The sequence below is a fragment of the Struthio camelus genome, chromosome 12 (assembly GCF_040807025.1).
Source record: "Struthio camelus isolate bStrCam1 chromosome 12, bStrCam1.hap1, whole genome shotgun sequence".
Taxonomy (NCBI): Eukaryota; Metazoa; Chordata; class Aves; order Struthioniformes; family Struthionidae; genus Struthio; species Struthio camelus.
This window is the reverse complement of record NC_090953.1, coordinates 25,933,518-25,952,382: the sequence shown is the minus strand read 5'-3', so window position 1 is coordinate 25,952,382 and position 18,865 is coordinate 25,933,518. Positions and strand designations below refer to the sequence as shown.

Here is an 18,865-nt window from a genome sequence, read left to right as displayed (position 1 = left end):
ATAAATAATATGTTGATAATTGATGCGCTTACAGGTCCACAGCAAGTAAACAGTTTTAGTATGAAGTAGTGCTATTAATTATGTACTAACTTACATGTTTGGGGTGGTTGAATATGGGTTATATGTTTCATCATGTACCAGACCTTTATATACAAAACGATTATAAGTGATGGACATAATAGTATTAGAGTTAGTAAAATCACAAGTGGATGAAGCATGAGATTAAAAATTCCCGTTGCTGTTGGTGACCATCCAAGAAGAGTTTACTACCAGTGATGTTCTCCATCTTTTTTTAACCCTTTCCAGAACATGCTGTATCTCTTCTGTATCATGATGAATGGTGATTAGGGGTCTTTGCCCATTGTTTCGGATGCGTTTCAGCAGTTGACACAGGTCATCATGTTGTAGCAGTTTTTCCACCAGTGTAAGCTTCATTCCAGCAGAGGTAGGCAATAAATCTTGATTTAATGTATAATTAGATCGTAACAATTGATGAGACGTAACAGGAGCTGAATAATTAAAGTCACATCCCATAATTTCAGTAAAGTTGCAAACACAAATATTTGAGTGATTGCTTGTATCTACAGTAACATTATCTATAAAATCACGGAGGATTCTCATACAAACACATTCTTTTCCAAGATATACAAGTACAGTTTTAGGGTTTTTATCAGGATGTATTTCAAAATGACAAACATTTTGTTCAGTATCTAGACAAATGTCTTGGGCTTTGATGGTATTGCTCTCACAAATAAATCCTTGCTGTTCCCTTACAACACATGCGTTAACATCAATGGTTTGCCGTTTGTTTCCATTTCGTTGGGCCCACGCTCTATGTTCTAACGGATAGAGTATGGTTCCATCGTGATTTAATCCCCGCACAATGATTGGGTATATAGTGCATACCAAAGCATTACGTATTGTTAAGACAAAAGCTGTGGCCTTATCGTGGATGGGGTCATAAATAAAATTGACTAAATATCACCACTATTGGAATTCCTTTTCAAATTTAGTTGCGTTATCCCAAACTACCTTTCCAATTTCACTGGGTAAGGTGCCCTCTTCACCTTCTCTTACAATTGCTGCTACCATAGATTGCATCCACAGTTGAGCTTGGATACAACTAAGAGCTAGAGAAACATTATCTTGGGCTACACCAAGTGCATCCACAATTAACTGGTGGTCTCTTTCAATAATTCTTTCCCTTTGAGGCAATATATCAGATAAGAGCCATTGGTTACTTCCCAATGCTAATAGAGAAGACTGCAATGAATGTTCTAATTTGTGCGAATCATTTGTTGTTCTGCTTAGTTTATTTACAAGCACTTCAGCATCTATACTTTTTAAGACTCTCAGTCCTGTTCCTATGACACCGGTCACATCTTTCCTTGTTCGTTTTGGAGAGGTGAGGGTTCACCCATGCACCCATGCTGACCATCCTGCATAGGATGTACTCTAGGAAAGGTGAACAGGTTAGTTTGATTGTGGAGATATTAATTTGCATGAATAGTTCTACTCATTTAAGAGACCATGATGGATTAAATAATACTTGTTGTTGGCATGCATATTTGATCGCATACAGTCCAGTGTCAGAAATCCGTGGGGACAGGGTTTTCCCGTCTTTTATAATAGCAGAGACATGGATGTACATGCCCCCAGTGAGCGTCGTACGATTGAACTTCCACGCACATTGTATTCGTTTCTTTGTATTTCTCTTTAACATAACATCCATCGAACAACTACTAGCTTTTTTACAATCTTGCCTCTTTTCATAAAGGTTATTTTGATGACTGAGTAAGGACATAATCTCTTTATGGTTTGGGGGCTGTATTTCACATATTATATTTATACTCCCTTCTGTCAGATTTAGGTGAGGATTTTGAAATCCTGACTGTGCAAAATTATTGCTCTTGGCAGTAATTGTTATTGTAATATATTTAGGCCTGAACTCAGCATCCTTTTTTAAACTCCTCAGTACAACTGGGGGAGTAAGCACAGTAGGTACAAATGTTGTCAATGACGTCTTCAACAGCAGCAAAATAACACATCCTTTCATCTTGTTGGGTGCTGCAAAACAAAAGGGTAGAATAGACCCATCTCGGTGGGGTTGTCCAGACAGGTTACCCCATTAACAAGAAGGAAAAATCCATCATGCACTAATTTGTGTTTTGCGCCACTGCTCTCAGCAGCTTCCCAGGCAAGTGGCCCACGAGGTTTAGTTAGAGTCATAGGCACAATGTCTTTTTGGTCCATTGGGGCCATTTTGGAACAGGTTACAGTAAGCAGCATGCTCGGCGAAACCCTATTTGGCTATAATAGGGTCATGGGTGTGTACAGGTCGTAATGACTGATACGTTTTTAATTCTTCAGTTAGAGTTTTGACTGCCTCGTTGTGTTCTCATTTCCACTCCCAGGGTTTGCCTTTCCATAAGAGTGAACATAATGGACGAGCAATAATAGAAAATCCAGGTACATGCTTCCTCCAATATCCTAAAGTTCTCATTAACTGTTGTAATGCCTTCCTTGATTGGGACATTTGCAGCTCTTAAAGTGTCTGGAGGAATCATTGCACTGCCTGCTATCCACTACATAAATAACAATTTTACTTCTTTACTTGGTCCCTGACATTTTTCAGGTGGAACCTCAACTTCTGCTTTATGTAGTGCTTGCCATACTGCTGCTGCCACTTCTCCCACCTTCATAGGGGAAGTTCTTCCAATCAGAAGATCATCCATATATTGGTACAGTTTCACATCTTGAGGGAGTGAGACTGTAAAAGTGCAGCATGAGCAATCATGAGTGAATGTTTATACCCCTGTGGAAGTCTGTTAAAGGTATATTGTATTCACAGAATGACCAAGGTTGGCAGGGACCTCTGGAGATCATCTAGTCCAACCTCCCTGCTCAAGCAGGGTCCTCTAGAGCAGATTGCCCAGGATTGCATCCAGCCGGGTTTTGAATATCTCCAGCGAAGGAGACGCCACTACCTCTCTGGGCAACCTGTGCCAGTGCTCAGTCACCCTCACAGGAAAGTAGTTTTTTCCTCATGTTCAGATGGACTTTCCTGTGTTTCACTTGGCACCCGTTACCTCTTGTCCTGTTGCTGGGCACCACGGAGAAGAGTCTGACCCCCATCCTCTTGACACCCTCCCTTCAGATACTTGTACACATTGATGAGAGTCCCCTCTCAGTCTTCTCTTCTCCAGGCTGAACAGGCCCAGCTCTCGCAGCCTTTCTTCAGAGGAGAGATGCTCCAGTCCCCTCATCATCTTGGTAGCCCTCCGCTGGACTCTCTCCAGTAGGGCCATGCCTCTCTTGTACTGGGGAGCCCAGAACTGGACACAGTGCTCCAGGTGAGGCCTCCCCAGGGCTGAGGAGAGGGGGAGGAGCGCCTCCCTCCACCTGCTGGCAACACTCTGCCTCATGCACCCCAGGATCCCATTGGCCTTCTTGGCCACAAGCCCACGTTGCTGCCTCATGTTTAACTTGTTGTCCACCAGCACTCCCAGGTCCTTCTCTGCAGAGCTGCTTTCCAGCAGGTCAACCCCCAGCCTGCACTGGTGCCTGGGGTTATTCCTCCCCAGGTGCAGGACCCTCCACTTGCCGTTGCTGAACTTCAGGAGGTACCTCTCCGCCCACCTCTCCAGTCTGTCCAGGTCCCTCTGAATGAATATTCCCTCCCAAGTGAAAGCAAACTTCTCTTTATCCTCCTCCTTCAAGGGAACCCTAAAGAACATATCTTTACATCTAGCACCGCCATGCAGGGGTGTGCAGCTGCTTGCAAAGTAGCTATTAAGTTTGCAGTGTTTGGTACAGCAGCTGTTAGTGGGGCTGTATGAGCATTCAGGCACCGATAATCAACTGTCAAATGCCACCCTCCCATTTGGTTTCCGAACTGGCCAGACAGGTGAGTTAAATGGGGAATGGGTTCTGGAACTAATTGGTCATTTCTCCGAATCAGCTATGGCACCAGAAATTCCATTTCATGCCACAGTAGAAATCGGCTATTGCGGTACATCATTAGTAATTTTTGAATCAGGGAGTGTAGGGGCTGCGCCAAGTACATGCATTGTAACCTCCCTATTTCTCCTGGAGTTTGGATCGATATTTGAGCTGAAGGACCACACACTGCCATTCGACAGGCGCCAGGTTCGTCTGTTTAAAACATCGAAACCTAAAATATTTTCATTGTGATCTTTAACTGCAAAGCAAGTAGTCAACATGCACCTCTTGCCCGGGAGCCATAAATTAACCTTGGCAATTTGGCACACACTTGCTCCATTCACTTCGGTAATTTTAACTCTTTGCTGCCCAGATCGCAAACCCAGCTTCTTGGCATTGTGTTGTGTTAGTATAGAAATTTGTGCTCCCGTATCTATTAAAAACTTCACCAGTTCTCATTGAGGACCAACTGGAATCAAAATATATGGGCCATCATCACTTATCCACTCATAAGCTTCCACTTGCCAGACAGGCAGACCCAATTGCCTTCTGGGCATTACTCGTTTTTTGGCTTCATGCCCTGCAATTCCCCCCTAAGCGGGAGGAAGGGGTTGTCTCCCTCTCTGGGAACTGGCACCGGAGGAGTGGAAATACACTCCCTCCCTTCACCATTATCTTGTTTCTGGAATGCTTCAGACTCAAGATAATGCCAGTGGACTGGCCTTGAATTGCAGCTCTCAAAATGCCTAGGCTAATGCTTTCCTCCATAATTCATTTCTCTGTTCTCAGGATTCTGTTTGCAGGTTTTTAGATTTATTTCCCTTTGATTTAGTTTCTGTTCCCTGTTTCACAGGTCTCACCTTATGATCAGGCTTGGTCATTCAGCTGGTCATTCAGCTGGTGCATCGTCCCAACACGTTTCACAGCTGTAGTTAACAATGCTGTGCATTAATTCTGCCCATGTAGGGAGTTGCCTGCGAGAGTTATTACCTTGTCTTTCATTATATTCTTTGCCTCTTTTGATCTCACCCCGTTTTGCAACTAGATAGGGTTTAAGAATAAAAAATCTAAAAAGTCTGACCTGGGAGAAAAAACAGAAGGAACTGGGTTGTTCAGCCAGAAGAGAAGGTTCTTGAAAGGCATGATGAGATTGATCCCTCAAAGTGGTCTGCATGCTTTGTCTGTCAGGCTCTGAAATACCTCAAGTGATGGGTACTTATCACTTGGTGAGGCAATGCAAGAGCCTGTTTATTACTCTTCCCTTTGACTCAGTCCAGTTAAGCTACCTCATCTCCTTCATCTGGAAATTAGCAAAAGCATCACAAACCTTCAGCATGTCTGCAAACTATGGAGGTTTCCTTAAGGTAGTTTAGATCGCTGGATCAAAAGGTCTATCTCAGCTATGCAAGGTCCCTGTGCAGTCAGCAGACAGAGCGCAGCAGGCGTTCCTGAAGTATCTGTGGGATGTGCATCCCTCTTTGCCAGCCCTGACTCTGCAAGGCCTGGCTCCAAAATCAGGGTCTTAGCCTGGCTGTAGAGCAATGCCTTGCTCCTGCCCCCTGCCCTTGGAAAGGCTGGTGCCTGCTGAAGAGAAACACAGCTAGATCTGAAGAGAGACAACCATCCACTCCAGACCCACAACACTGTTCTCTGAGTACAAGCGTATTTCTGACATGATGCAAGGGAATAGCAGCCTCCTAGCCTGTTCTGCTCCCAGCACAGTACCCCACTCATTCGAGGACCCACTCAAGACTCAGAAGTCCTTGGTGGGACCCCCCCCCCCCACAGTAGAGCTCTACCCTGGGTCCTTGAGCAGGAGGAACTCTCCTTTGGCCCTCTGGTTCTTCCTTGCCTGGTGGCCCAGCTGAGAAAGAAGCTGTTCATCAATACTGGCTAAAAAGCACCTCTAATATTGCCACCAGAGTGCTGGTCATAAACGTGGACTCTATTTGAGCAAACCCTTTGTCTGAGAAGGGCCTTAAAGTTGGGGTATTGTAGGTAGCAATGGTGATAGCAGTGGTGTTAAGACCAATTGTGCTGGTGCTCAGACAGGGCTGCCCAGCTTGGGAGGTGTTGCCCTGAGGAAAAGGGATACAAGAATGGAAGAGATGTTCACCAGAAACCCCCTATAGCCCAAGACCTTACTTCTAGCAATGCGACATGGCAAGCTGCTTCAGAAGAAGACTTCAGAAACCTGCCACCTCCCAAACAAGCAACTTCCTTTATTGCTTGTTTCGCTCCTACCCCAAAACTGCAGGTTCATAATTTTACCCTGTTTAATTGCAACGCCTTGGCTTCCACAATGCTTTAACTAGCTCTGCTCAGTCCTTTCGTTGGAAGAGGGTTTTTAAACCAGCAGTCATTCATTCCTGGCTCCTCTCCACAATTTCCTCTTGCGGGAAACGCTTGTGCTTGCAGGTAGGCTGCAATGTGCTTAGCTCTGCCGTGCTGGCGTGAGTCAATAGGAGTTCAACCTTTGGAAAACTGTTTCTTGAAGGCCAGAGACATTTGTTTGTCCTATACTTAAATGTCTTTCACTGACATGTCAGAGCAACCACAGCCCATCGCTTGGCATCCTGAGTGACAGCACAGTATAACTGATGGCCCAATGAATGTCTAACAGGATAAAAAAGAACATGAAAATACTCTAATGTCCACAGTTAATAGGGTCAAAGGAGACCTATGGTGGAAAACTTCATTTTCGGAAGGCTTTTGACTGTGCTCGTACAGAGCTTTCTTATCATCACAGTCCCTAGTGTTTTTAAGGGATTAAAAATAATTTTCTCCATAACAAATCCTACAATTTTTTTGTCTTCTCTCAAAAACCTGCTAGTCACCACCCCTTATAATTTCCTGCCTTTCTTCATTTTACTCCCAAAACTTGTTCTGAACAAAAAAAACTACTGTCTCATGCTCCTTTTATGAGATGCTGTGTCCCGACTGTCTATGCTATTATTTCTCTTCTCCACGCTCCAATCATCTTTATCAACTAGAAATCGAACAAGATAGTGTCTACCGTTAAACAAAACAAAAAGGAAGCTAATGCCTTTTGGTGGCAGAACCCGCCTATATTTTGCTGACTTCTAGCCCAAGTTTGCCTGAGGTGCAAGCCGGAGAAACCTCTGCTTCCCAGCCCCTTCCCAACATGCCAAAGTTTGGGAGTCAGACAGACACATGCACTGCTGAATGAACTGCAGTTCCTGTGTTAGCACACAGGCTGCAATTGCTTGTTCAGATCCTGACTGTGTGTTCAGACTCTAGCTCTTTTTCTCAGGGAAATATGAGTGCCAAGACAACTTGTTATCGAAGGCAGAGTGGAGAGCAATTCTGCCCAGTCTATCTATTAATGCAGCCAAAGCCTCAGGGAAACATACCACCAGTTGCCTCAGCTAAAGCCAGGTTTGAATTTAAGGATAAAGCAAGGTGAGAGAGAAAGGCAAGATATGGAGTATAAATTCCCAAGGTTCCTCTCTCTCTCTCTCTCTCTCTCTCTCTCTCTCTCTCTCTCTTTCTCTCTCTCTCTCTCTCTCTCTCTCTCTCTCTGTCTCTAGGGATAACAAACCAAAAGGTCTGGAGAAGAACAGAGAGAAATTTATTGGCAAGCAAAGATCAACTTTTAGGAAATAGATGTTTCATCCAAAACTGCTTCTCAGGAGCTGTGGCAATGAGAGGTGTTGCTGAAGGCTGTGACCTCTCCACAGGCATAATTATTGCTGCTTAGTACCTGTTTTCTCCTCCAGCGTTTTCTCAAAAGGCCTGTGAAGTGGCATTGAATTGATGTGCTCCGCGACACAGGTATGGGCTGCCCCGTGCTGAAACGGCTCTGCTGATCCCACAGCTGGGGGCACACAATGCCAAAGGCAATGCAGAAGCCAGAGGAAGGCAGTGTGCCAGGAAGCATAAGCAGAGGTGTGAGGAGGAAGGCAAGAGATGCTGCAGCTGCAGCAACTTGTCTCCGCTTACCCGCCGCTGAATAAATATGGGGTAAATGAGCAGATACGGGGGGGACTCTGCCCTTGCACAGGAAATAATGCGAGACATGCAGATGAAGGCAAGACATTGTTATCTAAATCCAAAATAGATCCGAATATCTACCCGATTTTTCTGAGACATAGATCTTTCCTTAGATTAACAGCCCAGTGGAAGTGAGATACAGCAGAGCTCCTTGAAGCATACCTTCAGGGAGCGCTGACACGGGAGCCAGGAGACACGCATCGGGTCATCACGTAGTCGAAAACCAGCTCGTAATGTAAATGCACAAGTCAAACTGCATTCTGCAATTCCAGGGGACTTTGCAGCCGTTCTGGTGTTGTGAAAGGGTGACACGGAGCTGGCCCATTTCCCAGAAAGCACAGTCAAGCACCAAGTTTTGGCTGCATTACCCTGAGAGTCAGCGTGACTTAGCGGTAAAGTTGTGGGCTTTCCTGGGAGAGCTTAAGTGAGTTAGTTCAGTTGCATGGTGATTTGATGCCTCAAAGCATGACGAAAATTATGGCAATCTAATACTTCATAGTAGAATGAAAATTTGGTCAAGAACACGCTGGCAAAGCAAACAGTCCACTTCGATATGACTGTGAACTTCCATAATGGCACAATAACAAATACTTGGAGACTGACGCTGTGACAAGCAGAATTCATATCTACACTTTTCCAATGTAAAGGTTTAGCTGTGTTTTCCTACTATTATCCTGAAAGAGAAAATAGTAACATACAATTTTAAAAACAAAAATCCACTGAATTTTTAAAACTCAAATGAGTGAAAAGATTTTGCTAATATTTTCCAGGGGAAAAAAAAAAAGGTGAGGGTGAAGACCTATCACAGGGCAGAGAGCAAGCATGGAAGATTTCTGCCTCAGCAGTGGGATTCTTAGGAAATGGCCATGCTTGAAAAGTAAGAAGCAGCTGTGAGTGTTACACAGCACAGTTAAAAATCCTCCTGCTTGGTTTTGTCCCTAGCTATAAAGAAAAGCCTTTGCCCCACAGTGGCTGCAATTTAAAACCCAGTTGTGTTACTCAGCGCAGCCTCAACGTGGGCTGCTCTGCCAAGGGCTGGAACCGCCTAGAGCGCAGTGAAATGGCAGATCAAATCGCTCAGGTGCTGAGTGGTCCCCCAGTGACCTTTCCATGGTGCCCCAGGGAGCATAGACCTCATGAGCATAGGCTCATTTCAACACAAATAAGCATGGGACGTGCGCCCGAGTACATACAGGCAAGGACAGAAATGGCAATTTAAGTGAGGCTGTGCACCTGAACCCCTCATTTCCAAGCTAAACAAACCTAGAATACCAGTTGCTTGCCCCTTATGGATATCGTTTTGTTTTAAAAGAATGTGCCCGCAGGGCCAGAGTGTAGCTGGTTTGGTTTTAGTGCTAGGAGTAGCCTGACTTGAGAAGATTTTTATTCTTGCTGTAACTCTGCAATTAGGTTCTGTACATGATTTTAGTTTTAGCATCTAAATAGGAATACCCTCCAGTTGCTGGATGATGCCAAAAGTGTCAGACTCACAATACTAGGATTATCAACGCATTTGCACAGAAATGAAAAACCCAATGCGTGGTTTGGTGGCTACATTGCACATAATCCTTGTTTGACACCTGGAAACATAAGTCATGCATTCTCCTAAATGCATCTGCTAGGAATGCGAGATAATTTTCATGCAATGTGAGTTTCTTATCTACTCACCTCTTCTTTCTTGCCTGACTTCAAACCCTGCCGTATTCATTGCCCTTTTCATACAAGTGTCCTGTAGGGAAAAAAATTAGAGCTTAGTATAACGGAAGGATATCATAAAATATGGATGCAAGCTGTGCTTCCACAACAGACCCGTTTCTCCAGATATCTCAAGAGGGTAAGGATGGCACGAGAGGGCAAACTACTACAGTTTCTGGGGTATCTCTGTTTGATGTAAATTCTTCACTATCACATTTCATTGGAGAAACTAACTAAAGAAATTTTTTTTTTGCAGCTACCCCAGGCAGGGAGGCAGACCGGGTTGGCCCAGCCTGTCCGCACTGGTCTGCCATGTTGCAGTTTAATGTGTCAGCCAAACTATGGTACTAAATAGTGGCTACTACCAAACAGCTCTTGTTTCTGCTGGCCCACGTACCAGCCAGTCCTGCCTGCAAAACAGACTGACCTTACAGCTACATCACCATCTATTTTTCCATTAACATCCAAAGCAATATCTTGAGATTTCTTGGCAAAGCTTTTCAATGTACTACCGTACGGAAATTGCTGGGATGGTGCAACGGGCAATTTGGGAAAGAGAGCCCTCACAGTGCTAGTCTGCTCACTGTTTTCCCAAGCTTTCTTGGGAACTTCTTGATTAAACTTTCTAGCAACGTTCAGGAAGGTTTCCAGGAGTGACGTGGACTGTGGTTTAGTGACAGGTTGTCGCTTGTATTCCTACCCCAACAGCTCTCCCTCTGGCTGGCTCCCACCTGGGAGCCAGCTACGCTATTCCTTAGTTTTGCCCACACAAGCGCTTGTGGGACCACGTGTGAGCAGATGAGTGAACTGGTGACATTTAATTTCTTCCTCAAGGAGGTTTTTAAAGTCGGGATCAGTTCTCTGGTTCACAGAGCAGTCCCACTGCAGCTGCGCGGTGCAACTGAGGACAAAAAGGCAAGAACAACTTAAGCCAGTATTGTCATCCTGGGAAATGTATGAGGAAACCACAGCGCCCCCAGGCCACCCCAGCCCTGAGGCTGGGCCCCGGGGCTGCAGTCACATGAAATGTTGCTTTAGCAGCAGAACCTGCCTGAGAAGTTCCTCCTGCCGCAGCTGTGAGCCGCAATTCACTCGCCTCCAGCTGTGCCAGAATCCAAAGCATGGAAGTGAGCCCATCTGAAAACAGCTCAACAAGAAAGGGTTCGCTCTTAGCCCTTTTCAGCAGGCCATGGGCAGATGTAGAGCCTCTCAAACAGTTGCATCAGTGCTATTTGGAGGAAATAAAATGTAGCACAGGGCTTTGCACAGCCTTTGCTATTAGTGCAGAGGATTGTGCAATGGATCTTACTTGCCCAGGCCTTAGAGCATGTCCGTACTCCACCAGAGCTGGTACGTTTCTAGCATGCCTGCAATTCTCATGGATGAAAACTGTCTGTCTGGAAGTTATTTCCTCAGTTTTCTAGTCAAGTAGTAAAACGAGTTTGCTATTGCACGAGCAAAAGCTGATGGGGTTGCCATTCTGGTACCCTTTGGTTACAACTTCCCCATCAGACATCAGCCTAATTCATCACGTTCTTGACTCCGATAAACAGGAATCATACGTACAGCAGAGCAAGAAACAGTTCTTCTCTAACAAAGTATTTGCCAAATTAGGGATCTTATTCCTATTCCCACACTGCCAGCTTTGGTCTGTTTGATTGGATGTGGGAATTTAAGGTCAGATCTCCCTCGTCACAAACCCCCAGCTATTAGCTACTTTGGACTTGGATGTGGAATAAGGGCAGTTTTTTCTGTGTTTGTGGTGGATCAATGGTTGTACAGAGGGCTGTTCAGTGAACAGATGGGTCAGTCTAGCCACATATTTGTCAAGAAGCAAAGGGCGAAAAAATCAGCTGGGGGAAATGCAGAGGGCACGCCCTCAGAGTCAGGGAAAACTTCTTGTTTCTAAAACCCAAGTGAAAGGTGTAAATGGTTTTCAATGTATACAGATGACATCTGCATAATTAATTGCACTGATTTAAGTTACACCGATTTTTTTGTGTAGGTAATGCCAAAGGCTATGCTGTTATCTTAGAGGAATGTTTGTGTCTGGAGATTCATTCTCACCCTGCCAATAATAAACCTTCCCTGGAGTTTCTAAAACATTAATTATGATTTTGTAACGCAAAAGTTTTGCAACCAGCTCAAGGTAATTCTCTGTAACACCTCGTTGTGACAGAAACAAATTAATCACAGATTGGAAAACTGACAGTTGCCTAGGCATGAGTGCTCAGGACTTTATTACGTTTGTTATGTATAAATAAAATAAGGCTCACCGTACTTGCCAGCCAGCCTGCCTACATACACATTCACACACACACACTCTCCGATGTAAAAGAATCAATTTCCCCCAGCTAACAAGCAATCGCAAACAACATCAAGCAGGAGGAAAAACTAAAAGTGAAAAATCTCAGACACAACTGGGCATCACTTACTACTGTATTACACATTCAAAAAACTGTGACAGAAGGCTGCTGGACTCGTAGGCCCATCCCAGCCAAGCGGATGTACTGGAAAGCAGTAAAAAACCCAGCCCTAGTTAAGCCCAGCGAGTTGCTTTGTAATCACACCCTCTTTAGAGCCATTCACGACATACCAGGTTAAGTGGTTTATTTTCAATCATGAAACGAGCCTCAGGTGACAAATTTAAATCTCCCAAAGAAAGCATGAAGATTTTTTGTTTCCAAATTTGAACAGTTACCACATAGGACTAAAAATTAAAAAAAAAATGCAATTTTTAGATCATACATAAGAATAAAGATTCCCCTTAGTCCTTGTTGCGTCTCCGCTACCTCCTGGAGGAGAATTCTGCTTCCCAACCTGCCACTCTAGGGCTGCCTTTCCTCCTTGGCCATCTGGGACGGAGCTTCCCTGAATTCACATTTGCATTCTGTTTCTTAAATTCACATTTGCATTCTGTTTCTTGCACATTCCTTCAAATTACGGTGGCTTTCTTGCAAGCCATCACACATTTAGGACTGTGGCAGTTCTTTATAAATTGTGTAAGAAATGTCAGCTCTCTTATTAGATTCAACACCCAACTCAGAAATAGCTTTTCAAGAGACATGCTAAAAAGGTACATAACAGTCATGATATTCAAAGTATTTTCTCTGCGTGACTTCCTTGGCCATTTGTTAGTCTTGAGGGACCAGGTATCATCTCCAAAAGGAGAAAGGCAAAAACAGCAATTCAGCACTGAAGGAAATGAAGCTAAGAGTGTCAAAAAAAAAAAAAAAAAAAGTGCCCACAGGGCTGAGGATAAGGAAAAGGCATTACTTAACTAGATCAGAAACAAATGCCGTACGAACAGTGCTGTAAGTCCACTGCCATGTATAAACGGTAAAACTGTCATGTCACAGGAAAGAAAACTCAGTAAGCAATTCTGTCTTTTATTACCATGGAAGGAGGATGACATATTCATACCTTAACATAAAACGCTTCCCAATCTATTAGTACCTAGGAAAGATATTAAACATAAGCCATTACCGTTAACACCTTTTTAAAAACTGCAGCACTTGATAACATATACCCAGCAGTTTTATCAGCTAAGGAAGCCAGTGAACAATTAACATTGATAGTCAATAAATCCTAACAGCCTCTGCAAGTTCCGTAAGACTGAAAAAAAAATCTAAAGCCGTACTCGCGTTTTAAAAAAGAAAGTGGGAGGACAATTAAGTCCTGGTCAATTAGTCTAATAAAAAGAGTCATAAATAAAATTACATACATGTTGATATGGGACACAATAAGGAAAGAAGTAAAAGACAGTTAATTAGTAAGAATGAATTACCAGACCTGACACCAGCCAGCACGCCTTGCTAGAAATTAGGTCTTGGCAAGCAAAAGTTAAAAACAGATAAATGAGGCATCTCGAAGAGTCCAGAACCACCCAAATGGGATGCATCAAGCAACGTCTCACGAGGATCTATTCTTGACCCGGTGCTGTAGGATTTTTTATCATTTTTAAAAAGAGCCACAGGCTAACGTGTGCTTGAAAAGTACTGCCCAAGGGGCAAATAATGTGGGGCAGGTGTTTTCCAATGCCCAAACTAATTTACTTGCTAAAACAAACTTATGGAGCAAGGGAATTACTCCAGACCAGCTCACGGCCGCACACCCAGCAGGAGAAAGTAAGCCCACGCTCCAAACCCAGGAGCGGCGTTGTAGGATCTGACAGCCAAAACCAATTCAGAGCAACAGCGCGCGCCTGACTCCAGTAATAAACCCAATACTCTGTCCTTAATCGTGCAAAATCACCAAAAAACTGGACAGGATTCAGAAAATGACTCCAAGAAGGCTTCCAAGCGTAGAAAAAGGCACAGCAAGAGACAGAGCCCCGTGGCACAGATGCGGCTGTCGGTCCGGGCTGCGCTTCACGGCAAAACAGGCTCCCGGCCCCCAGGAAAGCTGTCGCTGTCCCCGTCCGGGCCCAGAGCTAGCGCAGAGGGGACGTCGGGGCCGGCAGACGCGGGGCCGCGGAGGGAAGGCGCGAGAGGCCGCTGCCTCAAGCGGCAGCCGTGAGGGAGGCCGGCACAGGCCGCCTGCCCAGGGCGGAGGAGCTGGCCGCCCGCCGAGGCCCGCGAAGCTCCAGCTTCGGCCACCCGGGGCGTGACCTGCCGGGCGAGGGCCGAGCCCTGGCGGGCTTCGCCCTTGGTGCGCGTTCTGCGGTCGGCGGCCCTCCCAGTCCGGCTGCCTTGCAAACCGGGTCTGTTCGCGGATCTTACAAAATCACCCAGGCCGCGCTCGGCGATTAGGTAACTCCGCCGGCGGCCGACCTCGGAGGCGCAGCGCTAGCCCGGCGAGGGCAGCGTGCAAAGGGCGGCCTCCCCGGCGGCCTCCCCGCAAGGCCAGCAGGGGCCCGGCGGGGCCTCGCCCAGACGGCGCGGGGAGGCCGCGCGAGGCCGCGCGAGCGGCGCAGCTACCTGCCGCCGCCGCCATTGCCCCCGCCGAGGCCCGGCCCGACCTCGACGCCTCGGCCCCGCGCTGAGGCGGCTCGCCGCACCGCGGCCCCGCGAAGGGGCGGCCCCGCCGGGGGGCGGCAGCGGGGGCGGCCCCGCGGCCGCCGGGCCCCGGAGCGGCGGGGGAGGCGGGCCGCCGTGCCCCGGCCCGGCCCGGCCCCGCCCCCGGCCCCGCCCGCCGCCGCCGCCGCCATGTTGCGGCCGTTGCTGCCCGGTGCGGGGTGAGGCCTGCGCGGGGCCCTGGCGGCGGCGGGGCCCGCAGAGGAGCCGCCTGCGTGGGTGAGTGCCGCTCAGCCGGGCCCGGATCCGCCCCTCCTGCTCGCCCTCCCTCCCGCCTTCCGCCGTCCCTCCCGGCCGGGCGGCTGCTGCCGCCCCGCGGGCAGGGCGGGCGGCCCCGCCGCCGCCGCCGCCGCCGGCAGCCGGAGCCCTGCGCGCCCGCCCGTGGGCACTGGCTCTTCCGGCCCCGCGGCTCCTGCCGCCGGGGCGCCCGCCACCGCCCTACGCTCCCCGGTCCAGCCCTGCCCGCCTCGCCGGGCCGGCGGCTCCCGCGGCGGCGGGCGAGCCTCGCGGCTGCCGCCGGCCCCGCGCCCCGGGGCGGGCGCGGGGCGGCCCGGCCTAGCGGCGCCGCGCTGCCGCCGCTCCGCCCGCCCGGGACAAACTAACTTCTGCGGGGCTCGCCCACGTGCGGCCGCGGGGAGCGGCCCCGCGCCGTGCCGCGCCGGGCGGGGGGGCCGCGCCGCCGGGCTGACAGCGCGGGGCCGCCGGCGGGAGCCGCGCCCGGGAGCGGCGGCCCCGGTGCGGCGCGGCCCCCCGCGGTCAGGTGCCGTGCCCGGGGGCGGCGGGAGGTGGCCGGGGGAGCCGTGGCCTCGCCATTGTCTCGAGTGGGCTTTCAGGGCGGACGGCACAGTCCTGGGAGGCCCGCACCCATTTGCTGGAGGGAGGGGCAAGGGGGGGGGAAGAAAAATTACGGCGCCTGAGCGGGCCGAGGGGTGGATCAGTTAGGTGCTTGCCCCCTCCTTCCTCCTCGGCCTTTTCGTTCGTGCGTCGCGGGGGGCTGCGGAGCAGGGGCCGCTTTGCAGGCGGGGGGGCTGGGGCAGAGCTGTGCCCCGACACGGCACCTCGGGGGCTCCGGCTTGGTCTTCGGGAGCCGGGCCGCCTCCTCGGCCCCTCGCTCGCACCCTTCGTGTAGCTGCTCTGGAATGTGCTACATTCCTCTACGGCGCTTCTAAAACTTCAACGCGTGTTAAAACATTAGATACAGCCTGCAGTCTAACTTGCATTCGTGAAGCCTCTGATTTGATCCTCCCCCAGTTGGCCAAGTTTTCTGTTCCTTTAACCTCCCCAAACTCTCCCTCCTGACAGTGCCTGGACTGCTGCTTTCCTCAACCAACTCACTTTCTTCTCCCACTGCCAGTTGGCATATGTTCCCTGCGTTTCCTCAGTCAATGCTCCTGCCATCCCAGCCTTCCCAAAGTATTCCACTGGCAAACAGTCCCTGGCTGCCTCCCTCCCACACCCCCTCCAGAAAAAGTCTGACTTCTCTGCACCCAGAAGTCGCACGGAGAGCTGCCATTGGCACATGTTTTTCCATTGTTCCTCACTGTTGTTTTGTGGATTTAGAAATTCTTATTTTTTTAGGATGCCTACCTTGGTATAATTGCATTTTCGCGCTTTAATATGAGGCAGCAGTCTTGAACTTCTTCCTTGAACAGCATGTCACGCGGTGGTTTAAAATCTGCAGAGGAGCTATTGCAGATCTCGGAAAGTCCGCCGGAATAACACTGCCAATAAAAGGTTTGTCTAATGCGCATATGGGAAGCTGGTCTTGTCCTACCTCTGGCTGAACGCACAGTCTTGAAACTTGGCCAGCGCAGAAGGCCCTGAGGCTTATCATACTACCTAGAATGAATTCACAGTTTCTTTGAAAGGGCTGGAGAGTTCTAGGTTCCTTGCCTCCTCTAGAAACATGCCATTTTTGTGTACTTAAATGTATGCATCTTACTCTGTAAGTCCTTGTTCTTTGCTTGTTTTATTGACCTGCCTTTCACCTATTGCTTTGCAAATCTCAACCGCCGTATTTTCGTATGCAAGTAAAGAAAATTGCCTTCATAACTTTGTTTTTAACTAGCTCTAGTGCTAAGGACTTGTGTTATGTAAGGATGGGCACTCTGCTTTCCTCGCAAGCTAGTTAGTAGAAAGTTTTGATAGCATTTCTTTTATATACTTAATTATAACTCTCTCTGTTTGCTGCCTAAGAACAGAAAGAAATGTTTGGTGTTTAGGCAAAATTTTAAATTTACATCACTCGAAAATCTCTTCCATCGACAAGATATTTACTTGGTCTTTTCCAGAACCTGAGGCCAATTTGCTTTAGTTTGAGAAATTGTAGCTTCGTGTACGACAAGTTTAAGAAGTGATTTTATCAAGAAATACTTAAGTAGAGACTTGTGTTCTCTCTTGTAATAGCAAAAAGCATAAACTAGTCTTTTATAGGACTCAGACATACGCGAAACCTTCTGAAGATGTGGGATTTCTTCCAAGAAAAGCTTATTTTGTAATGCTCCAGATACCTCATATATCTTCTGTCTTACATTTTAAAAATACTATAGCACCCAAAGATGTGAATAGGTGTTTGGGGGTGAGAAGGGAAAGGTCAAAAGCTTTTTATAAGTGATTGACAAGCCTATTTTTCTGTATGTAGCACTTGGGCATTCCAAGTTATGGAATGAAATGTCTTCCTTGCCTAAGGATTTGTGTGCCAGAAATTTCAGGAGCTGAATGTGCCAGTTGGGAGCGAGAACTAGGCATCAAGTTTTCCCACCCAAAGGAAAGGGAAGTTTCAGGTCCATACTCTTTGCCAACTGCTATAATCTGGAGCGTTTCTGAACTCGTTATCAATGGCTGGTGATTTGGAGCATATGGATAATCTTCTGAGCTTCCAGGGACTTAACTAAATCTAAAGTTGCCCTGCCTTGCTGAGGGATCTCATTGCAAATTATTGCAGAGCCCTTTGTGGACATTCATATTTGTGGTTTAATGCAAGAACAAGTTGAAGCTACACCACAGTGAGCCACTCTTAAGCCAAGTAAATCTCCAACAAGCGTTTTGCAGGAGATTAACCAAAGCAGCACCTTCAGGGCTTGTCTGTAGGCAAAACTGAACTAAAGCTCAAAGAGCAGCATGTTCTCTTGTTTGGTGCTGAAGTGATTTCTCCAGGCCTAGCTTTGGAAATTGTTCCCTTTACCAGCAATCTGGCAGGAAGGGGTTTGTTTTGTTTTAATGTGATACTTAACAAACTTTTTTTTTTAATTCCCCCCCCACCATCACAAATAATGAAAGCAGTCTTATGTCAGTGGCCCCTGGCTTTTTTGGATGCTGTCAAATAGCTTCTTTCTCCCTGCTCCTCCTTATCCCAAGGTCTTCCTCTCTCCCCTCCACCTGCACTTCTCTTCCCAGTTCCTCTTTCTTTTGGGTACTTGCCACCCCTGCTGTCTCCCTGGCTTGCTGCTGAAGCCAGCAGCACTGATGCAGACCTAGTCAGTAAGCGAGGCAGAATTTATCTTGCCTGTGGGTGCTTCTTGCCAAGTAGGAGCTCTGGTGCTCTGCTTAGTTCAGTCTTTGGGGTTTTTTTTTTCCCCTTTCTCCTTGTGTACCGCAGTTCACATAAATTTGGGGTTTCAATGAAATGTCTTAGGAGTAGCTTATTAAATATAGTATATAACACCAACTTTAAAGTATTTCAATTAAATGGCGGGAGGGGGAACAGAATCCCTTACAGTCGTGAATACAAATGTTCCAGCAATCCTGCGCTGTCAAAGTTTTCATCGTGCATCTCATCAAAGCTTGATTATTGCCTTAGTAGGACTCTGTAGCTAGTGTCTAGGTCTCCACTTCCCTTCTGGAGGGCTTATAAAGAGAACTAACTAGGAATGTCATTTTTGTTATGATTCAGATGCAATCCACCATTCTGTATTTGGGCAGTTTTGCCTGGCGATATCACTAGCTAACTAAGGGTTACAGGACTGACCCTCTGTTTAAAATAAACCCCACTTGGTTTACAGCGCTTTGAGCTGCTGTACTAAAATATTTAGTGAAGACTTCTATTATTTAAAATGCTTTGGGTAGGGAGTCGTCTCACTTTTCAGTGCTTTTTCTCTTGGGCCACCTGTTTAATTCTGGGATTTTTTTGCTTGAAGTAGGACTGAATTCTTCAGATATGACAATCTGTTGAGAAATCAGCTGTGATTGTCACTTAGCTC

At 47.3% G+C, this 18,865-nt stretch overlaps 2 protein-coding genes and 1 long non-coding RNA gene across 6 annotated transcripts in view; 2 read left to right on the top strand and 1 right to left on the bottom strand.

Annotated features, from left to right (window-relative positions):
- The window catches only part of LOC104139042 (mucosa-associated lymphoid tissue lymphoma translocation protein 1-like), a 142,494-nt gene that overhangs the window by 48,542 nt on the left and 75,087 nt on the right, over window positions 1-18,865 (top strand). The window lies entirely within an intron of this gene.
- On the bottom strand, window positions 7,514-14,654 carry LOC138068896 (uncharacterized). Of its 2 annotated transcripts, XR_011143746.1 has the most exons (4): window positions 14,571-14,654; window positions 13,075-13,107; window positions 9,625-9,685; window positions 7,514-8,630 (listed from the first exon to the last, which is right to left on the bottom strand). It is a non-coding gene; the product is annotated as an uncharacterized lncRNA (long non-coding RNA). The 2 variants fall into 2 exon arrangements; XR_011143745.1 differs by lacking the exon at window positions 14,571-14,654 and having other exon boundaries at window positions 13,075-14,488.
- Window positions 14,780-18,865, top strand: part of ZNF592 (zinc finger protein 592) — a 38,421-nt gene continuing 34,335 nt past the window's right edge. For 2 of the 3 annotated variants that reach the window (XM_068958567.1, XM_068958568.1), the window contains exons 1-2: window positions 14,780-14,885; window positions 16,245-16,400. The gene's annotated coding sequence lies outside the window, so the exon portion shown is untranslated. The remainder of the gene's footprint in view (window positions 14,886-16,244; window positions 16,401-18,865) is intronic. The other variant, XM_068958571.1, reaches the window with a different exon arrangement.